Consider the following 13,553-nt stretch of genomic DNA (forward strand, 5'->3'; position numbering starts at 1 on the left):
CGTTGAGTGCGCGGGTTAAAGACTGTGGTAGGCAGTATAATTTTCTGCCCGCTCGCAGATGGAAGTAAACGTCGCATTTCTTGCACCAAATGCGTTCTCCGGACTGCTGGTTCCTAGCTTTCAACAGTGGTCTGGAATACGCCGAGTTCGATCCCTGGGCCGGGATGGATCTTTCTTTCTTGCTTTCTTTTTCCTTATTTGTTTTGATGGGAATCTTTCTTTGCAGTTGAAGCAGATTTTCCTTGTACTGGGTTAAAAGCCAACAGCGAGAAAATTTTGGACCTTATAAGAAGCCTATTTGCGCATTGTGTAGAGTTAAAGCAGCCGTTCCGGAATGTTTCGCATTTGAAATAAGAATGAATGCGCCAGGAAAAACTCGCATAACTAGACGTTCTCTTTTTTCTTAAAGCGAACTTTTTTCTTTTTTGCGAACGTCGCCGCGTTTATTGACTGTGGACGCTGCGGCCTGGCTGTTCTCTTGCCGAATAGGCCAACCAATCGCAGCGGAGTACGCGCGCCGCTGGGTTTCTTGCACCACCACCAGATGGCGCTCGCCTTCGCGCATCCACGGCAGCGGTGGCGCCGGCCGTGCGGGACAAAGAGAGAACCTGAAAACTCGCCCTCGCGCATCAGCGGCTGCACGGTATGAGGAAGTAAACGCTTGCGAATAAAATGAATTCGAACTGCGCTACGAACGTACGCGTATGCTGCCTCTAAAACCATGATGCGTTCAAGGCGTCCGTCGTGATCATTAGTAGTCAGCAACTCCGCGTAACAAAAGGCTCGGAATAATTTCTGTGCGCCCGCGCTTGTGTGTTTGTCTGTCGGTCTGTGCGCGCGTGTTTCAAATCGCTATGCACTCACACAAAGCTTCGCTATATATAGATTCCAGCTTGGTGGATCTGCTGCATTTTTTAAAATACCGAAACTGGAATAACAAAACGCCGCTCTTATCTCTTTTCAGATATAGCTCGGGGCGTATAGGCCGTTGAGAGCCAGCGCGTTTTCTCGACACTGTACCTCTGAAATTCAGCGGCGTCCGCAACGCACTGGAATTCTCAGAGGCAATGTTCTGGGATTTGCGTCACATCCGCTAACCGCTAGGTGCACGCGTCATCCGCTATTTAAAAACCACAAATAAAAAATTGATAGTCACGTTAGGTTGGGATTAGATTAGATTATGGGTTTTTACGTACGAAAACCATGATATGATTATGAGGCACGCGCCGTATTGGGGGACTCCGGAAGTTTGGACCACCTGGGGTTCTTTAACGGGCACCTGAATCAAAGTACACAGGCGTTTTCGCATTTCGCCTCCATCGGAATGCGGCCGCCGTGGCCGAGATTCGATCCCGCGACCTCGTGCTTAGCTGCCCAACACCACAGCCACTAAGCAACAACGGCGGGTTTGATAGTCACTTTATCACACGCCAAAGCGGCTGAAGGCGAGAGCCTGCGCGCTCAAGAAACATTCATTATATAACTTGACATTCGATTCGAATTCGTTGCCACTTCTTATTACTTGTGTTCTCCCACCAAAGGTCGTGGGTTCGTGTGCCTTAATGGACGCTACCTTATATTAACTGTGCCTTAAATATGGTCGCCCTAATTAACACCAGATGTTGTGGGTTCGAGTGCCTTAATTAACTGTGCCTTAATTCGTATTAACACCAAAGTTCGTGAGTTTGACTTCCACATAAGGTCGAGGGTCCGACTCCCACCGAAGGGCGTGGATTCGAGTGCCTGACTTAACTCTTTCTTACCTAACTGCGTTTTTTCTTTTTCGTTTTTTGCACGATGAGTGGAAGCGGAGTCAGCTGTGGAAGAAGACGACGACGAGAGCGCGAGCAGTTACACGAGCGCATATCTGCTCGAAACGAGCTCACATGGCTTTCTGTACCGCACGCAGTGTTTTCCAGACCATCGGTGGTATGCGACAAAAATATTTCGACAACTTCCAGCCTTGCAGCTTTTCCACGATTGCCTCAGTAGTATATACTATGCTCATTTATAACCAACTCAGCCACAGTGAAGTTTCGTTGCAGTTGGTATTCGATTGCGTTATAGCTGGATATGAACTTTTTTTTTCCTTTCATGTGAGCACCGAAGGTGCACCGACCGTCCCATGCAACTATACTCATTTCTGTCTCTGCCTGTTGCGTTATGCTAGTTTTGTGTTTGCCAGGCTGCCTTCTGACAGTACGGATTCTTTGGCCATCCAATCAGCCGTTTTGTTTTGCTTTGTTTTTGCGCTGGGATTCGGTCCCGTCGCGACTGAGCAATCAACGCAGATTGCTTTCTTCTTTCCCCTCGAACACGTGATTGGTAAACCGTGGCCGCCTGCTTTGTCGCAAGGTGCGCGAGAACCGTAGCTTGCTGGGCATCCAATCCTCGCCTCTAGCTTGTTCTTCTTCTCCCTATACGTATATTTGCTCTTCTATTCTCTTCCCTTCCTTCCTGGCCGTCAATTATCCTTTCCTCGTAGGTGTACGCAATGCGCCTGCCAAAGCTGAACCAGTAATTGCTATATGTTTGGCATAGGTTTCGTCATACGTAATTTGTTTTAGCGAGGAATATTAGGAATATATTAGAGTAGTATATTTATCTTCCAGTGACTCGACAAGTATACATTCGTCTAGGCGAAACGTCCTACTGAAGTAAAAAAAGTTCACTGCCATTCCACTCTGTGAAGGTGGATGACCAACGAAGCTGTGTATGTGGGCTCCTTAATGGCGAATTGTCCATTGCCATGCGTCAAACGCCGTATGAACATAAATGGAGGGCAAGGCGCGATTAGTCGCTCCTCCACGATATTGAACCTCGGAAGATGACGAGGCACAGGAGGTATACATACCCATGTACGGTTGCAAAACGCGGCACGACACCTTTTACTAACGAATCCCGGCACATAGAACAAACACGCACCTCACCGCACTCCGAGGGCACACACTGCCTCACCGCAGCCAAGGTGGTCGTGCGTTGGTCAACGTCCCGCAGTGCAGTAATGGTTGTGAGGTCACTCGAAAAGCACAAGCGGCCACACACAACACAGACCACACCAAATTGGTTCCCCACAAATTCCCTCATTTGGTTATATCTCTATATACAGTTGGTTATATCTATATACACATTCGCGTGCACGATGGGACCTCGATGATGGGACCGCCATCACGGCGGAGCGGAAGGAATGGAGATGCGCGAGCGCTTGGAACGCCGACAGAGAGAGGGCAGTGCGAACGTAGACATGGCCGACGCGGGTCAAACTGTAGTATCTGTTCTTATCAGCTTAATATCTGATACGGGTTTTATATTTGGCTTATTTTTGGCTTATATTTGGCATTATATTTGGCTTATTTTTGCAAGTTGGCGGATTGCTTGAAGCATGCTTCGTCACCGCCGCGGGTCGGCCCGGTATTTCACTATCTTCGGGTAGGCCCATGTTTTTGTCCTACAGACATCGATCCGCTGGAAACTAGCCACATACAGTTCCGTTGAAAAAAAAAAATTAACACCGCGCGCGTCTTCATACTACTCCCAAACGACTTCTTGCATTGCTCAGGACGATATAACGATAGTTGCACGTACGGTAATTGCATGGCGTTCACCAGCGGAATCAACGGGGGATGATGCGCAACTTTATACGATGCTATGCAGCTGTTACGCAACATTGAATGTTCACTGCCATGTGAAGAACGGCACGGAACGGCGCAATTCACCCGCCGCGCTATATCCCAACGCTTATATGGTGTTGCGCTGGTAAGCTCGAGGACGCGGGTTTGATTCCGGCCGCGGCAGTCGCCCCCCGACGGTGGCGGAATGTAAAAACGCTCGAGCACCGCGTGCATTGGGTGCACGTCAAAGGACCGCAGGTAGTCAGAATTTATCCGGAGCCCTCCGCTACAGGGTGCCTCATAATTGTGTCGTTGTTCTCGGCATGCAACACCCCAGATTTTAATTAATTAACGACACAACTCAGTGCGCCAGGCGTTAAATTTGTTTCTGGCTGCCTCTCGCGCGCATTCTACAGGCCACACGCGAGAGCAGAACGCAGTGCCGTCCAATCTGGGTCCTTGAAAAACCAAATTTGCCACTCACGTGATCGCAGCAGCACGTTCGAGATGAAAAGAAATTGTATTTGTGCCCCTTCATCTCAAGACCGAGTGAATCAAAAGGGCGCGGGGTCACGGCGAAGCGCCCTTTTGATTTATCGTTCAGTAAGCAAAGTGGTGATGGTTGTTGTGTTCGAACTTTATTTTTCTTTCGAGACAAAGCCCGCACGTGCGGAAGCATCGCGCCGCGAGTTCACGCTGCACAGCGTACCACGTTTTCAAGACTTTGCATACACTGGAGGCAACAACAGCAACAAAAACAAGCGGCCATATATTTTATGCGTCCCACCGGTGCCCTCTCGCAAAAGATTTCCCGCCGCAGACAAAAAAAGAAAACTAAAAATGAACGTGTTGTGTGTTGCTGGTGTACTCGAAAAGCGTATACACAGTAGTGAGAAAAAAAATACCTTGTGCCCCAGCTAACGTTATCGAAGCTGTTCAGTGAACAAAGAGAGAGAGAGAGGTTAAACACGCTGTGCAAGATACAGTTATAAAATCTATGGTATTTGGTTGTCAGAAATCTCACGACTAAACAAACACCTTAGGTTTTAAAAATTGTATGCTGCACCGTGTTTTTACAAATCTTTTTCGTTGAAGATCTTCGCGGACGTTAGCTAGAACACCCTATAGCGGGTGTCACAGCGAACACTTTCATAAATTTTTAAGGGTTGCCTGTGGCATGTAGCACAATTCTAGTTCCTATGAGCTAGTCTACTCGACGAGGCGGACGTTACTCGCACAAAAAAAAATGAAATGCATAATCGACTAATTAACAATAATGTACTAATTCAGTTTTTAACTAATTATCTTATGGTCCATATTGCAATTTACAAATTCTAGTCGTGGAGTTCGCAAGGCGAACCCATTTGGAACGAATTCTCAGGAAGACACCACTTTCGATATATTAATTCCCGAATTTCGCCAAGAAATGCATTGGCGTTCCAGTTACTTTTGTACCTGTGCGTAAAGCGGCGTTTCCTTAATTAGATCACTCGCCTCCGCCACGGATGGATGGATGGATGGATGGATGGATGGATGGATGGATGGACGGATGGATGGATGGATGGATGTTATGAGCGTCCCCTTTGGAACAGGGAGGTGGGTTGCGCCACCAAGCTCTTGCTATTATACTGACTAATGTCCTACCTAGGTTAAACAATGAAAAAAGAAAAAAAATCACTATGAACTACCACGCCCAAATTTTCTGATCCCCTATTGCGAACTGTGTTTTTGTACGTCTCCGTCTTTTGTCGTTTCCCTACTTTTCTTCCACCAATGCTCCAATCGCCTCTTACTAATGCATATTGCGGACCTGTTTGCTTTACCACTGCTCCTGCTGAACCCAAGGGCTCCAAGGAGGCCAGTGGTGCCTAAATCGACCGCTGCGTAGACGTCTTCAAATTCTAATAAAACATGATCTGCCGTTTCCCTAGCTTTACCGCAGCAAGCACATGCTTCATCTTCCTTCTTATATCTCTCTCTATAGGTGCGTGTTTTAACGCATCCCGATCTCGCTTCGAAAAGTAATGAGCTTCCCTTTGAGTTATCACAAATGGTTTCTTTCCCGATTTCGTTTTTTCCTCTTAAGTAGTTACTCATGACGGTGCATTTGGAGGCGAGCGCCATCTAGTGGTACTGGAAGGAACCTAACGGCACCCGCGGCGTGCGTGGTCAGCTGTAATTGGTTGGCCCATTCGGCAAGGGAGCAGCCAGGCCGCGGGCTCGGTCACGATATCCGGCGATGTTCGCAAATGGGCTGCTGAGCACGAGGTCGCGGGATCGAATCCCGGCCACGGCGGCCGCATTTCGATGGTGGAGAAATGCAAAAACACCCGTGTTCTTAGATTTAGGTGCACGTTAAAGAACCCCAGGTGGTCGAAATTTCCGGAGTCCTTCACTACGGCGTGTCTCATAATCAGAAAGTGGTTTTAGCACGTAAAACCCCATAATTTAATTTTTTTTAATGTTCGCAAAGAAAAGCTTCGCTGTTAAAACACGGGTGAAGGCCAACAAGTATCCAGGAAACTGTTGTCACACGGGAAAGCGAGGGCTTGGAAGGACCTGCCTTCGAGCTATGGTACGCAGTCCAGGCGTTGCGTGCGTCCATTCGTTTTGTCCGTCCCACCAAAGACGCAGTGTTGTTTTTCTTTGACGTTCTTCCCTCCCGTTTTTGTTTTCTTCCATCGCGAGTCTAAAGAAAACTTGAAATTTGCGCTGTACAGTGCAGACAGAAAGAAGCCCAATTCTACGCTTTCTTCGCGGTTCAGTTACTTTCGGCGTCTCTTGCAGTCACGTGTCGCCAAGCTTACGCAGCAAAAAAGAAAAAAAAAGAAGGAAACTGTCTAACTGAACCGCTTTGTATATTTCGAAATTCGCGCAAATGTGTGTGCGCGGAACGACGAAACGGCGCGCAAAAATTCCGACAGCCTTACTTAAGCAACGTAGAAACCATGTTTCCCTCCTTGATTTTTGAACTACTTACTCACCATATGACCTCTCTCTAAATTACGGCGCGAACGTCTGCATTTAGATCGGTCTTTCGTATTGAAATTCACGGTGCCCCTGGCAGGCAGCCGAACTCACCTCTGACCTATTTCTAGCACGCATACGACATATTGGTTCGGACGAGACCGGAGACATATTCCATTTCATCCGTTTATTGAATTCTGCTCTTAAATATATACGCCGTACTTGTCATGGGCCATCCTTCGCTTACACTTCGCCGGGCAGTCGCTTGAAACACAGGCATAAAAAAACACTTATGAGGTACGAGTCGCTCATCCGAATTCCTTAACCCGTGGGCGGAACCAGACTTCCTAGTAATTTCTTTGATTTTATTCCACCGTGTTTCGTTCCTCTGTGGCAATCGCAGGGATACAAAATAGGGGGGAACCGTGGGATGAAGACCAAATTCAATTAAAATTTGTCCACCTCAACCTCCAAACGTTGCTGTTCTTCACTTGGCTGCGCACTCGTCGGGACCCGTAAACTAATTTCCGGGACCGAAATTAATTATCGCCTTTTGTGGCTGGACAGTGTTGGCACTCGTCACTCCTGACCTGTGGTCCATATGTCACCTGTCACACCAGTATGCAGCGTAACGTCGGCGCTTGTCACCTTTCGTCTGTGATGGGAATGTCACTTGACATATACGTATAGTACTTGTCGCAATCGGCAGTCGTCTTGCCTATATAGCGTCCGTAAATTCCTATGTTGGCGTGCCGCTGATAAGTCAGTTACCTTTCGAATGTCACGCCGAACGCAAAAAAAGTAGTTTCGTTTGATTCAGGTGGTTTCCTTCCGGCTTCAGCACTCGCGCAGAGAATCAATTCCACACAAAGTAAGACTGCGAAAGGTTCTTGTTCGTTTCTTCTGATCACTTTTATTTATTTATTTATTTATTTATTTATTTATTTATTTATTTATTTATTTATTTATCGGCGTGTAAGTGCCATCGAGTCACTGAGCTCTAAGAATAATACATGTATAACTAATATTCATATCTCGAGTAACGCTCATTGTTTGCCCCAAGATTTCTGCCACAGCAGTGCCTACGCATCATTATTATTCCTGTGTGTTTTCCTTATCTCACATATATTCATATTTTGTGCCATTTTCAAATATTGTCTTTTGTTACGAATCTGCTATAATGCGCGATGTTTGTACCCTAGGGAGTATGTACTGAGGTCGTATAACGTAAAGCTATTTATTCAATTCTGATCTTATTCCAGTATCCTGACGTCAAATTTAAGTACCCACCGGCGCAAGCATCGGGCAGTGACCTGCAGCGTTGTTTGAACAGCCCGATGAAACTCTCTCCTCGTTTATAGGATGTCGCTTTTGTTTGCTTTGAAAGCAAGTAGCACTGCCTCCTTGACAGGCTTTTCTTGTCTGACTAGTTGACAAGAGGAGAGGAACGAGCATCGGTGTAGATTGTTTCGGTGGGACCGGGCTAGCGCAGTCAAAGTAGAAAAATTGGTAGTGGCTTAGCTCGGCTATGCCAGGATATACGTAGCGAAAGCTAAGGCTATAGCATGGTTAGCCTTGGTTAATCTGGATTGCAAGTCCAGGTTAGTTTGGTTGTCTAGCTCTGGTGCGGCGCTTAGCCAGTCGTTCGGCGCGCTGTTCGTCTGTTTCCTGGGCGATTCGTTTCCTCTTCATCTCGTTTCGATGTCGATTCCAGGCCTCCTCCTGCTTATCACAATTGTCGCCGTCCATACTGCCGCCTCAACTGTGGTTGCGGCGCACGCGAGCTGTCCTTTTCAATCCTCCGACATGTTATCAAGCATGCGACGCAATTGGCGAAGCGAGCGAAGGCGAGCGCAACGACGAGGAACGCGGTATGACGTCATTCCAAATGGCGGCAGCGGATAGGCGCGGCGCTGCGCCGCGGCTAGCCACCCTACCGCGGCGGAACACCTGTTGCACGGTGCTACTCGTGACGCATGCGCAGTAGTGACTAGGGAGCGAGAGAGAGAGAAAAATATCCGCGGCGAGGCGCGCGTTGTGACATCATGTGCCTCCTCGGAGCACCGCCACGGCGAAATCGCAAGATCGTGGTCAGTAAAGCGTTCGCTTTAAAACCGTATGACGAGGGAGGTGCCGGCGTCTGCGATTAGTCCTCTTCCCTTTGCCGAGCTTGCGGTGGCTGGTCAAAAATCGCGGTGGAACGCATTGAAAGTTAAAAAATGCCGCTAAAACGGATCCTCGGCGAAGACGAGTTGGCAGAGCGATGTCGTACACGTGCCGAAAGGAATCGACAACGTTATACTTTCACGCAAAAAATCCTTGGAGGCAGAGAAATCCAGTCTAATCAGCAGCTCCCGTAAGCGCCAGTGCCAAAGCTATCGGTGGTCAGCCATCTTTAATTCATTTCGGAATGGGGCAATCTCTCCCTATTCCCCGCTCCCCCTCTCCGCCCTCAAAAAATAATGAGTTTTGTTCGGCACATTAACGCATCATTGTGCCCGTCACTTTGACGTGGTGAGTTTCCTCTGTTGTGTGACGTCGCGTGGGAGACAGTCAAAGTGGAGGCAGCCAGAAAAACTGTGACCAATAGCGGAAGGCTAATGGCGACAAAGGCATAGCATCCAAAATGATCACCTTTCTTTTGCTCGGCCTAATCATGCGTGATCAGCGTGTACACATCATATCAGATGGCTAGTTCTCGCACGTTTCGTAACGTCGCGTGGCAGACAGGCGAAGCGGGTGTGGCCCGGAAATTTTTTTATCAGTCCTGGATGGCTAGTGGCACAAGTGGTAATGAAACAGATTAGAATAGCTTTACGTTATAGCGCCCCTCGTTTTGTACACTACCTTATGTTACACGACTGCCCCCTTAGTAAGGTCAAGGGGCCCTTAAGCTCACAATAAATGATACGGAATGAATTCTTGAAATTTTTGCGGGAAGCGCGCGCTGCAAACGTTTTTGTAGTGTTGCTTCTTTCATTTTTTTTTTCCTTCTCGTTATATCGAGGTACGACTTTGCAACCACAACGAAATAACTGTCAAAGTATATTGTAATGAACAGGGCAGCCGTTTCGCTTACTCTAAGCCGATTTCGGCTTACTTTATTACCAGAGTCGCTCGGGGAATTCAGCAGTCGGGTGCGCTCTCTCCTTCTTTATTATCTTTTTTCCTGGGAGGCTGCCTCGGGCATGTTCCTCCTTCTTTTTCCTTTTGAAATGGTAATATGATGTTGTACCCTTATTCTGCTGGGTGTCCTCAGTAAGTGGCTCTTCTTCCTTTACTTCTGTCTTTCCTTCTCTAAGCTGGCTTAGAATGTCCTATTCGGCTAAATACCCATATCTCTTTGGCAATGCAAAAAAAAAAATCTTTAATTTCCTTTTTTTTTACTTAGCACAAGCGCTTTATGAAGAAATCGCTTGAAGGTACTTTTTTTTTTTTTTTGCTCCATTTGGCCGGTTTTTGAAAAGACCGTGTCGTCTGTCTAGGTGCCTTTTGGGACGGCTTTATGTACTTGTAGGCCAAAGTTCGTCTGACTGCCTTGGTAATGAGGCAGACATGAGGAAAGTTGGTGAATAACGCTCAGCTCAGAGTTCATATCGTCAGTAAAGCGAAGCCGTGTACGTGTACGCCCGCTTTTCCCAAAGAAATAAAAAAAAAGAACATGTTTGAAAAGGAAGCTTGCCGCTCTTTCCTTCCTATCAAAATGCCAGTTAAGGGCATAACTGCCTCCTTTAGGCAACAGCCGTACCTATATAGAAGAAATTTGTCGCACTCAGAAAATGTAGCCTATTTTGACTAACCGTTGGAAGCAGATCTTTATGTAGGCCCTCAATGTTTAAAACAATGTTTTTCTAACTTTTGTCTGTACACGAAAAAAAAAAAAGAAAGCTAAAGTTTAAATGTGGAATCAACTCCAGTCACATGATATGATTCTTTTCTTTTTTCAATCGCAGCATGTTCATTTTAATTTAACCTCATTAAGAAGTAGACGTGATGAAGGTTGTCTGATGTGCATACGTCGAAGTACGTAGCATACGACAACATTGCAACGTTCAGTTTCGCCATGATTTTCATTTCTTTAGTAACTTGTTAACTAAGTAATGTTATTAACTAGTAAACAGAACCGAAAATAACACAATCTTAATGTAAGAATTATTACTCTCTATTAATAGGTGATCTCACGAGTGCACTCTAATCTGCCTACTCTACCAAGCCCATTCGTCTGATTTGGCAGGAACATAGCTCTGTTGTGCATAGCTATCACCTTCGCGTGATAGCAGCGTTCCACTTCATATTACGACGGACGCAGAAAGAAAAGTATGTTGGGCTTTTGAATGCTAAGCTTCCGTTCTCAACACTTGGATTTCCGCGTTGTTCCCCACTGTGGCCGTGTTAAGTGAACGCAGAGCTCTTCAGTTCGAAGAGTTGAGAAACGTCTTATGCGCTCAAAATTTTTTAAGAAATATATAATAAAATAGAAAGCTTGTCGCGCTGCCTGTGTGCGTTGGAAAAGACCTCTGATAGGGAGAGCTAAAATTTGACGCTCGACGGGAAAAAGCCTATCCGTACGTCTCGTAATTGCAGGGGCGTACTAAAATTCCATCGTCATGTTCACCATAGGGTTGAAGTCTACGGCAAAACGAACGCTTCGATCAACCCTACCCTGTATCGCCCAACAGCATCTTGTGCCTGAAAACTAAATTTCTTAATCTGAACAAACTCGTCACATCACGTGATCATGACCGTGTTTCTTTTTTTTTTTTTTCTTTAGCGCGGCATGTCTGTCTCCTCGCCTGTCGCTGCCTGAAAGTTGCGCGCATCTCCCCCCCGCATTCCAGTGTTCCGAGACTCGCGACCACGCCGACGGCACCGCCATGCATTGCAGCTGTCGCCGAAGGTGGTGCGGTCAGACGGTCCGCAACAGGCTGCGCGCCTCGGGACGTGTCTATTAATAGACGTACTTCTCCCGGGCATCCTTTCTTCCCCATAAGACTGATCCCTCCGCGCCACCTCGACCGCCTTTTCTCTTGCCTTCTTTTCGCCTCCCCCTTCATCCTCCACGTCCTCAGCGGCGGCGCCGGCGGAGGCAAGTCGCCGATCCGCCCCCCCCCCCCCCCCCCTGAACCTCTCCATCCGTGGTCGCTGCTCGCTCGTCTCTCAAAAAATCAATTGACGGCCACGGGAGAAGCATCGCGGCGGCGCCGTCTGACGCAGCGCATTCCGCGGCCGCCGCTCTAATTTGTTCGCCCCGAGCCCAGGCGCTCGTTGAGCCGAGGAAGGCCGAGTTTCCCGAGGGCCCCGTCGTTCCCGTTTTCCAGATCTGCGCCCGTCGAGCCTCGCTGACAGTTGAGTGACGAGCGCCGAAATAATGGGCACCAGAAACTTAAACGCGTATAATTAGTTCTTTATTTCATGATGGAAAGAGGGGGGAAGAAAAAAAAATGTTCTGCAGGCCGCACTGTAATTGTCTAGCTTTAGGCTGCTGACGCGTTAACGGCCGCCAGCATAGAGAGTTGGGGTACGGGAGCAAAGGACATACACGCATAAAGGAGGACGAGAGGAAGGAAAGATAGAAATGTCAAACAATGGACGTGCGTCTGGTTTGCTACCTTATGCGCAGGGGCAAGGGGGTTAAGGGATAAGAATTGCAGAATGGATATAAGGCGGCAAGAAAAGAAAAGCTATATACCGTTATTTACAGGTATACAACGATTGTACAAGTCAGCATTTCGCTTGCTTTGTCAGGCCACTGAGTACTTCCTGCACGGCCCTGTATACGCCGTCAGAGCAGTTGGGTGGGTTGGGAGATGCGACTTCACTAGACAGCCACAGAGAGCTTTGTGAGCTGCCTCCCGCGAACGAGAGGGGCCGCATATACGTATACTATAGCTTGTCGGGCACGTTATACAACACTTATGTTTGTCTCTTTCAGTTGTTTTACGCGTGCGTGTACATGTGCGCTGCCTCCCGAACAACAAACAACTAGCCCACCAAAGGAATAAAGCCGCCAGGTGCAGGAGAGCGCGCAGATTATGTAGCAGCATAGCAGACGACTGAACGCGCCGGAGCTATTTCCAAAACTTCACGATATTCTACTGCCAAGTTGCCACCTCGTCGTTACATCGCGACGCAAACACCTCCCTGGAAACGAAAATGGACCAGATCCGTAGAAAAGGTATTGTAGTAAGTTATTTAGAGCGTTCTGATGCTCTCCAGTATTCCTTTATTTTAGGGTTTTGAGATCGAGGACCTTCATTTATCGCAAAAAAATAAATCGAAAATGGCACGTCAGTATACTCCTTTAAGGGCCCATAATAAACGCAGCACGAAGATACAAATAGTCGTCTGGTAGCATCAACTACCCACCCGGTTTCAGCGACGATGCTCGTAACATCCATCCATCATCCTAGCAGGAGCACTTTTTTCCCGGGGCTGTTGCGCGTTGGTAAAGTGCACGTGTTGCCGCCGTTCCTATAGTTGAGCAACCGCTCACGTGGGCTCGCTACAGCATGCAGAGGGCTTTATGTCGACACCCAGGGAGCTCTTGTTGGAAAAGGTCCCAACACTCGGTTGCTGGAGTGGCAGCTACAAGTGACAGCTTCATGGCAGCCAGGAATGCGGCCAATCTAACCCACGTGTCCCTGCGCCGCCTGTACCTACGCGCGTCAAAGCGTTGTCTGCTCGAGCTATCGAGCGCCTGCGGGAGGCGCCTCGAAGCTTGCCCTCTGACGTGCCATGTTGGGAAACAAGTGTATTGAAGCACTTCTCTGCTTTTCTCAGATTCGGCAGATTCGGTCCGACGGGCGAATTGATCAAGCCACTGCGGCGTAATTCTCGCACGCTACCTGGATACATATTAGGGACCCCGAATGCCTGCATCGCTCGGGTTTGTACCTCCGTATACGTGGGTGTTTCGTCCATTGTCACGTTGCGCGTCGGCGATTGACATGCACGCGCGCGGCGCTGTTTCAGCAG

The 13,553-nt window shown here is 47.9% G+C and overlaps 1 long non-coding RNA gene and 1 other non-coding gene across 2 annotated transcripts in view; both read left to right on the top strand.

The window, feature by feature from the left end:
- LOC129387689 (uncharacterized) overlaps positions 1–13,553 on the top strand; it is an 85,064-nt gene that overhangs the window by 57,061 nt on the left and 14,450 nt on the right. The gene's annotated exons all lie outside the window — the stretch shown is intronic.
- Positions 3,245–3,444, top strand: LOC126542105 (U2 spliceosomal RNA). Its single transcript, XR_007601758.1, has one exon. It is a non-coding gene; the product is annotated as a U2 spliceosomal RNA (small nuclear RNA).

This window comes from Dermacentor andersoni, chromosome 2 (genome assembly GCF_023375885.2).
Source record: "Dermacentor andersoni chromosome 2, qqDerAnde1_hic_scaffold, whole genome shotgun sequence".
NCBI classification, from domain to species: domain Eukaryota; kingdom Metazoa; phylum Arthropoda; class Arachnida; order Ixodida; family Ixodidae; genus Dermacentor; species Dermacentor andersoni.